The sequence below is a fragment of the Lissotriton vulgaris genome, unplaced genomic scaffold (genome assembly GCF_964263255.1).
Source record: "Lissotriton vulgaris unplaced genomic scaffold, aLisVul1.2 SCAFFOLD_310, whole genome shotgun sequence".
In the NCBI taxonomy this organism is placed as follows: domain Eukaryota; kingdom Metazoa; phylum Chordata; class Amphibia; order Caudata; family Salamandridae; genus Lissotriton; species Lissotriton vulgaris.
In genome coordinates this window covers 1,706,281-1,715,613 of record NW_028254046.1, presented here as the reverse complement: position 1 = coordinate 1,715,613, position 9,333 = coordinate 1,706,281, and the positions used below count along the sequence as shown (strand labels likewise).

Sequence of the window (9,333 nt, the reverse complement as noted above, 5' to 3'; positions counted from 1 at the left end):
GAAGCCCTGGACGTGAATGCTCGTGCATGTTTGATCACGTGATTCACGTGAACTGCAAGAAAACCGCGGCTGAAAGCCCTTTAGTTTGAAGAGAAAATAGCCGACTTGAATTCTCCCCATTTCCCATTCCTGCGGAATGGTAAAGGCGAGACCTAAAAATAAAACACCACTCTCCTTACCCTACTAACTTTTAGCCATGCTGAACAGCAGCCACTATGGTGTACAACATTGGTAAAATATATTGGCAAAGCCAATAGCTCTTGCATAGGCGAGACCTATCGGCTTTGTCAATGTTTGTTGTTATATTGCCGAGAGTCCACAATCACCACCAGAGGTAAGGTTTTAAAAAACACTGACAAACCAAAACTAGACGGTTGAAAACTCCTCGTCCAAAGGCTGCCAGCTCGCTGGTGGGGCTAATGTCGAGCTATTTCCGTAAAAATAATGTTTTAACCTGAATTGTTGACCTGCATTTTGTCCCTTTCCTTCTGGATTTTTACAACCACTGCCCATATTTTGCCTACATGCCAGGTGGTCACCCTAGAGAGCTGCCAACTTTGCAAATGAGGAATCAGGTTCGTTCGAATCCTAGCGTCAGCTCAACGCCATGTGATTGTGGGCAAATCACTATTCTACCCGTGCCTAAAAAAATGAATGTGGCCGTGTGTGGTGTAACTGGTGCTGGTGTAAAGCCCTCCAATAGTTTCTGATGGAATGGGCGCTATATTTACATTTTAAAATACGCAAATAAAACCCTGCCGTGCTGTGTACGTGTCGCGCTTTATTCTGACCCCCCTCGCCTCCTTTCCCGAAGGAGCCGCCCGGACAGCCAGGCCCGCGGGGACACTCCCTCCCGACCCGGGGCCCGGCCCCCGTCCTTCCTTCCAGCAGCAGCGGCCTCGCCCTCTCTCCCGGCCGGTGCCGCATTGAAGCGCTCAGGGGGCGGCACCAACCGGCTGCTGCCGCCGCTCCGCCCTCTCCCTCGGTCTCCAGCCCTCCTCCCGGCCCGGTGAGCTGCAGGGGCCCGGCGGTGAGTAGCAGACTCCCCCCCCTCGGGGGTAGGGAAAGTGGGGGTTCGAGCTTGCATGACAGCCAGGGGAGCGCACTCCACGCCAGCAAAAGCATGCTTCGTGTTATTTATTGTTTATTTGTGTATTGTCAGTGTAAAATGCCATTTTGGTGCTTATGCATTTAAAAGTTAAAGTGCTTCTATTTGTGCGTGATGTGGACGCACTTTACTTCCTCCCCGTCTCGTGCACACGCACGCCCTTGCACTACCACCTGGCTTGTTCCTGTCAGTGTAAACAGTGTCACTGGGCAGCAAGAGTCTTTCTTCACTACAGACAGCCACAGACAAAAGACTGCATGCATGAAGGCGCTGGTGTGACATTTCATCTGTTTCAGTGGCACCACTTTTGTGTTTCTTGCCCTGGGATGACCAAAACCAGCTGGCAGAGAGAGTTCTCACTCTTTTTTAAGTTGTCAGTCAGGTGGGGTTTCATTTCTGTGCCTGAAAGATAATCAATTGTATTTCTGCTTATAACTTTGCATGGTTATAGTCTTGATTATATACTTGCAAACTAGTTGGCTATACAGCCTGACGTGGAGTTGCCAGCCTTGTCTGTAACTTTGAAAAGTTTCCAACCTTCTTTCATACATGCCAACATTTGAGTACAGAAAAGTGGGAGATTCTGAAAAAAATTGTGGCAATGCACGTTGGCTCAATTCTATAAAGCATGTGACATTTTAGACGGAAGACCACTCCAGTAAACCATTTTTAGTTTCACAATTCGTGAGTTTCCCCCCATGTGTGGGTCTTTCAGCATGTATGTGTGACATTTCCACATTTGCATTGAACCCATGTCACATTTTCATGTCTTCCCAGCACATTTCATCGAAATTTCAGTTATTGACCCAAAGCAGAGAAACAGCCAAAGCAGAATAAAGTATGGCTCTCTGTACTGTTTTCCAGTGCTTCTTTATCTTTTGACTTCTGTGGACCCCCATTAAACACTACTGAAATCTGGGTACCCCCCCACTGAACTATTAGCAGAATCCGGGGACCCCCACTGAGTTTGCTGGAAGTGTGGGACCCTTGCCTAAGTATTTTCGATTATTTGAACTGCAAAACAAAAAACAACAAATACAGAAGCAAACATTCATCAAACAAATGATAACAGGTAATTGTATTCACAAATATTTATAAAACCTACATTTTAATTTAAATGTAGTGGTTAGCTCATTTGTCAAATACCACAGAAACGTGCGTTTACCTGTTTGTGTAAATACCCAGCCCGCAACACGGTCACAAAGACTTAAACATCTTTGTCCTTTGTATGACCATTATGTGTATGTGTTCTTGGGTGGGTTTGATAACGTGTATGGCATGTGTGTGGATGTGAGTATGTGTATGTGGTGGATCCATAGGGATCCTATGGAAAAAATCTTCCACTTGGATGAAAATGTTCATGAAGATTGGTTTTCTCGATTTATGAAATGAATAATACATATGTAAAAAAAATGAAAAAACTATGAACACAAAGTATGGCTTTTAACCTTTTGATACAGATAATGAAATAAATAACTTTTGTGACAAAATAAAACAAGCATTTGCAATGCAATAGGTCTCGCATTGCAAGAGTTTGAGCTGTTGACATTGTAAATGACTATGCCTTTTATTTGTGTGTTAGAAAAACCTGCAAGCGGTGTGTAAACACTCACTTTGTACAGATAGTCCTTGCTTACGAGAAGTAAGGCTGGCAGTAAACTTGACGCAGTTATTGCCAGCCTTGCTTCTCGTAAGCAAAGGCTATAAGTACAGAGTGCATTTTTACACCCCTCTTGCAAGTTTTCAAAACACATAAATAAAAGGCATTGTCATTTACAATACGAATAGCTCAAACTCTCGCAAAAGCGAGACCTATTAAATTGCAAATGCTTGTTTTTTATTGAAAAAGAAAGTTGGAATGAGATTTAATGCGCTTTTCAGGTCAAAAGCCTCAATGGAAAACAATGTACTAAAGGTCTGGCTAAAGAGGCTACAGGTAGCATTCGTCTAAATATTGCTCTTACGCTGACATCTGCAGACTGGTCATAGTGGAATAATGCAAGCAGGGTTTTTTGGCAGTTTTGTATGGCGTAAACATGAATGTACTAGAGCACTTTACATGAACGCCAGTTACATTACACAAGGTCATGGTCTGTATTTGAGTCACAGAGAGATTAAGCGACTTGCCCAGAATCACACGATGCTGACTGAACCGACGCCAAGACTTTAAGTGAGCGAATTTCCCCCCAGTTCCTAAGTAGACAGTGCTACCCTAACACAATATCCTCCCCCCCAAGGGAGCAGCAGCCTGCACTTTAATCACAAGTAGATGATAGACGGATGAAGTATATTGAGGGAGGATGTTATAGAATAAAAGGCTGAAAGTTCTAGAAGCAGTGCATCAATTGGTCGGACATTGTGTTCTCTTGAAGGCGTAGGTCTGATGTTGTGAAAGGAGCAAGGAGGGCCAGCCAGTAGTGGAGGAGCAGATAATGGCATGTTGAGAGTTGTGCTGGAATTAAAATGTCTTTTGGATTTTATGCTGCGTTGTGGAAAACATGAAGGTGTTCTTTTTTCCTTCATTGTGTTCGACTTTAAGTATCTTCGAGCTCTGCGGTGAAGACTGCACTGTTGACCTTTATGCTCAAAGCTAATAGTCCCGTCAGTGGTCTAGAAATAGGACAGGTGAAGTCCAAGTGCCTCATGGAGCTGTGCAATGTACACGTGAAAGGAATGCAGATTTGAATATGCATATTTCTGATTATGCTTTATATTCGCAACTAGAACACAGTGTCCTGAAGGTGGGAGTCGATAGACAATTATAAATAGCATGCACATAGCATTATTTGGGTGGACAAGAAGGAGATTACTCGTTTTTTAGTCAAAAGATAGTTATTCATCTTTATATGGTTACATTAGTTCCAAGGTCGGACATATACAGTTAAAGACAGCACTGCATAGATTTTAATGATGATAACCACATGGAACTTGGTGCAAAAAAAACGTGTACAAAAAGTGCAGGTGGCGACGCAAGTGGAAGGTGAACAGCGTTGGTGGCGCACTGTGCATAAAGTGCAAACTATTTACAGTGGGTGGTTTAACGGCGCTTGTGACATTGTGATATCACAGTGGGCACAATTGATTTAATTTGAATGTAGAGCCACAAGGAAGAGGTACGCCTATTGATCAGGCTGTTAGGTCGACGGCGTTGTGGTAAATATTTGATTTACCGTCTTAATTTCTATGCAGGTAAGTACTAAAACAAAAATAACTCACTCGGAAAGAAAGAGGCAGAGTCCGTGGTGTTAGAGTTCTTAGGGGTTTTATTCCTTAAAAAGGAATGGTCATGGTACCAGATTGGACCAGATCGGATATCGGGTTCCTGCCACCACTGGGGTGCAGGAAGGGATAGAGCAATATTTTATTGACAATACATAGCTTATATACTTAAATCATATTATAGAAACCAATACAGTAGGCGTAACAGCTGAGAGAAACAAGATAAGAGCACACACGTGGTAGTGATACGTACTTAGAAGGCGTGAACTAGGCGTGAACATAGAGGTGTGTGCTAGAAACGTCACATGTAAGTGTCATAAGTGGGTGGCAACAAAAGCAGAATCTTGCAATGTCAGCAGAAATCTGAGGCCTGGATGCGCGTGTAGCTGCATGACGTGTGATTGACGTGAAGCTGGAGGGTGCAGGGGACTTGACATTTACACCAGCGGAAAGAGACAGAAGTCTGGCATGTCAGATCAACTCGTACCACTATCATATCTGATATCTGATGTTTAGGAACTATATTATCTGGACGGAAAAGGTCTCTGGGGCAGAAGCTATTCTATACTGACTGCGAGTGCGTGTATAAGCGTCTAAGTGTCTGCATGAGATGCGAGGGGGCATGGGCTTACCATGGTAACAGAGGCTATGAATTACTAGCACGGAGACAGTGAGGCCGGGCCCTTTGCTCTGCAGCTGGGGGGATGTTTACTTAAACTAGTAGGTAGGAATGTATTTTCGAGGAGCGGAACAGATAATGCGAAGGTTGAATTTGGTCTTGGCAGGCAGCAGGCTGAGCTAAGCGCCGTGGGCCGCGCAGGGAGTAAGGCAGAGGTCACGGGTACAGAGGCAGCCCAGGCTGAGGCGTTCGGAGTCAGAAGACAGAAAAAGCCTCGATGGCAGAATTCGGGGCCTACTTCACCAGAGCTGAAAAACGTGTAAAGTACACCACAAAAAGACGTTGGCATAGCATATTTAGGAACTGAATATTCAACCCGTTCATGGCGGGTCTGAAAGAGGACATGTTAACGTTGGACGCAAATGTATTTGCGTCTTCATAGCTGGCACAGGAGGGAAGTTACATGCACTTTAAACTCGTACATGGAGACGGTGGGGTACACGTTAGGGAACATTTCTTGACCATAAAATGTATATTTCCTCATTCCCTCCTTGTTCCCTACGGACCCTTCATGATATATCGATCCTCATGAATCGATCAGTCTGTTCTTGTAACACCATTTGCTCTTCTTTCTTCTCTTTGCGTTTTGAGTGAAAACTGGAATGTGCAATGCACGATGTGGCACACAGTCCACAAATCGCTGGCCCACATTGTAGGCACAGGCAGCAACTGAATACTATGACAAGGGCAATGCCTAGGAAGGATAGGATCTTCCATCCCCAAGCAGTAAGTGTTGTCCAGAACCAACCGGACCAAGTCCAGGTGCCTGGATTCTGATGTATCAAACTTGCAATTTTATGAAGACGTGTAATAGCTTGGTATACCGTTGGCGCGTTTTCTGGAATGAAAACACAGCAACTTGACCCGATGACCTTACAAGCTCCGCCTCTGTCTGCCAAGATGACGTCAATAACGAGACGGTTTTGAAGAACAACAACCCGCATGGCGGACTGCTCCTCTGTTAAGTTGCCTAGAGCGGAGGCAGTTTCATTCACTACTGCTTCGAGTGTTCTAGTTAATCTTCTTATTAGTTTACTGTTTTGGACGGGGCCTGTGAAGAAAAAGAATCCTTTATTGAAATCTGTGTATTGCTCCCATGCCGTTTCCGTATAGTCGACAATCGGGAGATCTCTTCTGAGTCTACTCTTTACTAGATTTGTATTTTTGTGATAATCAGGAGGGGCTAGGAAAACAGGTGGCAGAAGGAAGGCAATGTAACAGGTACCATCCCAATCTGGAGGTAAGCGTATGTATGCGGTATGACCACAAACAAAAAACAAAATAAGAATGACGAGTAGCTCTAAAGGAAGACTTGCCATGATCACTGAATTCGACCACGGTAGTACATTTACTATGACCTAAGTGTACTGAACCCTTCTTTCTGACACATAAGTCACCTGTGACTGGTAATACTGACATAGCAGGGAGAACTGGTGCAGCTTCGGATTCAACAGTAAGAATCATGAGGTTAATTGTATAATTACCTAATCCATATACTTCATTTTCTAGATCAGTTCCTGTCCTAATGGGAAGTCCCTTCTTGTCAGGGTAGCAGACGTTGAGCAGAACTAGGTTCAGGTTTCCCCAAATCCAATTCCCCTCGAAAACAGCAATATCAGAATCTAAAGAATTAATTAATCTAAACCATGCACCACAGGAGCCATTGTGAGTGAACGGGTACGGGAAGAGAGGCAGAACTCCCTTATATTTCTGATAGGGAGGGAGTCGGCCACATATCCAACAGTTTGTAGCATTGTTAGTCTGATGGGAGTGATGTAACATACTAATGAATGTGTTGTTGCGCAGCGCAAGCCTGTAGGAGAGTTCATGAGGCGGTAATTCACTAAAAGAATGTTCGGCAGTTACATTGTAAGCAGATTGTTCACGCTTGAAGATAGGGTAGTATATTGGCAATAGTATACTAGCAACAATAATAAAAAGACTTAGAAAAAACATAACCAATAATGTCACTATACAGTGACTGCGGAGTGATTTACAGTATGTACGTTTCTTGAGTTGTCTCTCTCTCTCTCTATCTTGATCTAGGGGATACATGTCAGAAACTATTTAACCGATTCACCTAGGGGAGGACTTAAACAATTAAACTGTCTGACTTGCTAGATCGAAGTTTTGTTCGATACTCCTCTTGGGGAGTTTTCTCTCGCTTGGGAATTTTACAGTCACTAGATTCGAGGCAGTCCTTTGAGGGGGTGGACGAGTCAGTTTCTGGCAGCAGTTCGTTGCATTTTTTAATATGACTCGTGTGGATCCACCCCTTTCGGCCTTCCACCTTGATCGCGGTCCTCGTGGTAAGAAGGACGATCTTCGGCTCTTTCCAGCGGGGCTCCAGCGGACTTTTCCTGTCGAAGTTGCGAATCAACACAGCATCGCCGGGACGGACATCATGTGGCTTTACATCAGTGTTGTCGGGAAAAGCTGCGGCAACCTGTGAACGACATGATTGGAGTGCAGACATCAAGGAGGCAAGGTAATCTGTCAGCATATTACAATCAACATAGGTGATTTTCTTAGGCATGGGCGTCCCCCACATATTCGGTGGTCTGCCAAAGACTACTTCATACGGGGATAGCCCTGATCTCGAATGGGGGACCATTCTCATGTAAAACAGTGCAACGGGCAGGGCGACTATCCAGTCGACCCCTTTCTCTTTACAGATTTTTGCAAGGCGGGTTTTCAATGTCTGGTTGTGCCTTTCTACAAGGCCAGCGGCCTCGGGATGTCGGACACAATGGAATCTCCACTGATATCCTAGCAGAAGGGAAACCTGTTTCATGAGCTCGGATGAGAATGGCTGTCCGTTATCTGAGTACACGATACGAGGCAAGCCGTACCGTGGGAAGAATTCTCGGACCAGCTGCCTGGTAGTGGTCGGGGCAGTGTAATCTGGGACTGGATATGCTTCGGTCCAACGGGAAAGTGCACAAACAACTACGAGGACGTACTTAAATCCTCGACAACGGTCCATCTGGATATAATCCATCTGGAGGACTTCAAAAGGGTGATCGGGAGGATGAAATCCACCTTGCTCTACAGGGACGCTTTTACCTGGATTGAACTGACAACAGATCATGCAAGTACGCACTTTCTGTTTTGCTGCTGCTCGTAAGTGTTTGTTGTACCAGAGATTCTGTAAACTGTCTAACATAGCTTTTTCTCCTAGATGTGCTGGACTATGTGCTGTATTTATTATGACTTGAACCATAGAGTCAGGGAGAAACCATGTAGATTTTCCCTTCGTCATCCATCCTTGATCTGTCTGAATCCCTCCTAGTTCAGTCCATTTCTTGATTTCATCTGGCGTGGCATGTGTCTGAATATCGATTACATCTAGTGTGGGATCCCTAACTGACATACACTGTGTCGGTACTATTGTCTTTGTCACATCAGTTGTCTGGGTGTGAGTCAACGCTGTATGTTTTGCTGTTTGGTCTGCCAGGTCATTACCCTGGGAAACAGAGTCTGTAACTTTAGTATGTGCTTTACACTTCATGATGGATATGCCTGAAGGCAGATGTATTGCTTCTAACAGGGCTTGAATGAGGGAACCGTGTTGGATCTTGGCACCGTGAGAGGTCAAAAAACCTCGTTCTTGCCATAACACTCCGAAGTCGTGTACGACTCCGAAAGCATAACGGGAATCTGTGTATATGTTAACATTTCTGTTCTTGGCTAGTATGCAGGCTCGGGTCAGAGCGATGAGCTCCGCCGCTTGAGCAGACAGTGTGTCAATACGATGTGTTTCATTGACTTCAGTTTCAGTGGTCACTGCATACGCGGCCACTAACTCTCCTGTACTTGTTCTCATGCATGAACCGTCCACGTAAAGTGTCAGGTCTGGATTTGTCAGTGGAACATCTGTTAAGTCTCGTCGGGGTTTTGTTACTGCATTAATGATCTCTATACAATCATGTGGGGCTGGATCTGTCATAATCGAGGGTAACAATGTTGCGGGGTTTAGAATGTTACAGCGTCTGATTTCTATGTGTGGCTGGAATAGCGTCAATTCATAACCTGTCAGTCGTGCTATAGTCAAGTGTTGAGTCTGGGTTCTGTTTAGAAGGACCTCTACAGAATGTGGAACTTGTACTGTTAATGGATGTCCTAATACAATTGAGTCGCTCTGTCTGATTGCTAAGGCTGTTGCGGCAACTGACTTTAAGCACGCAGGGAGTGCCTGGGCTACTGAATCCAATGTACTTGAAAAATAAGCGCAAGGCTTATGTGAACCTGCTTGATCTTGAGTGAGGACAGACAACGCTGTACCATCACGTTCTGTAACAAAAAGTGTAAACGGTTTGCTGTAACA

The 9,333-nt window shown here is 44.7% G+C and overlaps 1 protein-coding gene across 1 annotated transcript in view; it reads left to right on the top strand.

The window, feature by feature from the left end:
• The first annotated feature begins 868 nt into the window (after positions 1-868).
• The window catches only part of ANO10 (anoctamin 10), a 757,832-nt gene continuing 749,367 nt past the window's right edge, over positions 869-9,333 (top strand). Inside the window, exon 1 of the mRNA XM_086951544.1 lies at positions 869-1,030. The gene's annotated coding sequence lies outside the window, so the exon portion shown is untranslated. The remainder of the gene's footprint in view (positions 1,031-9,333) is intronic.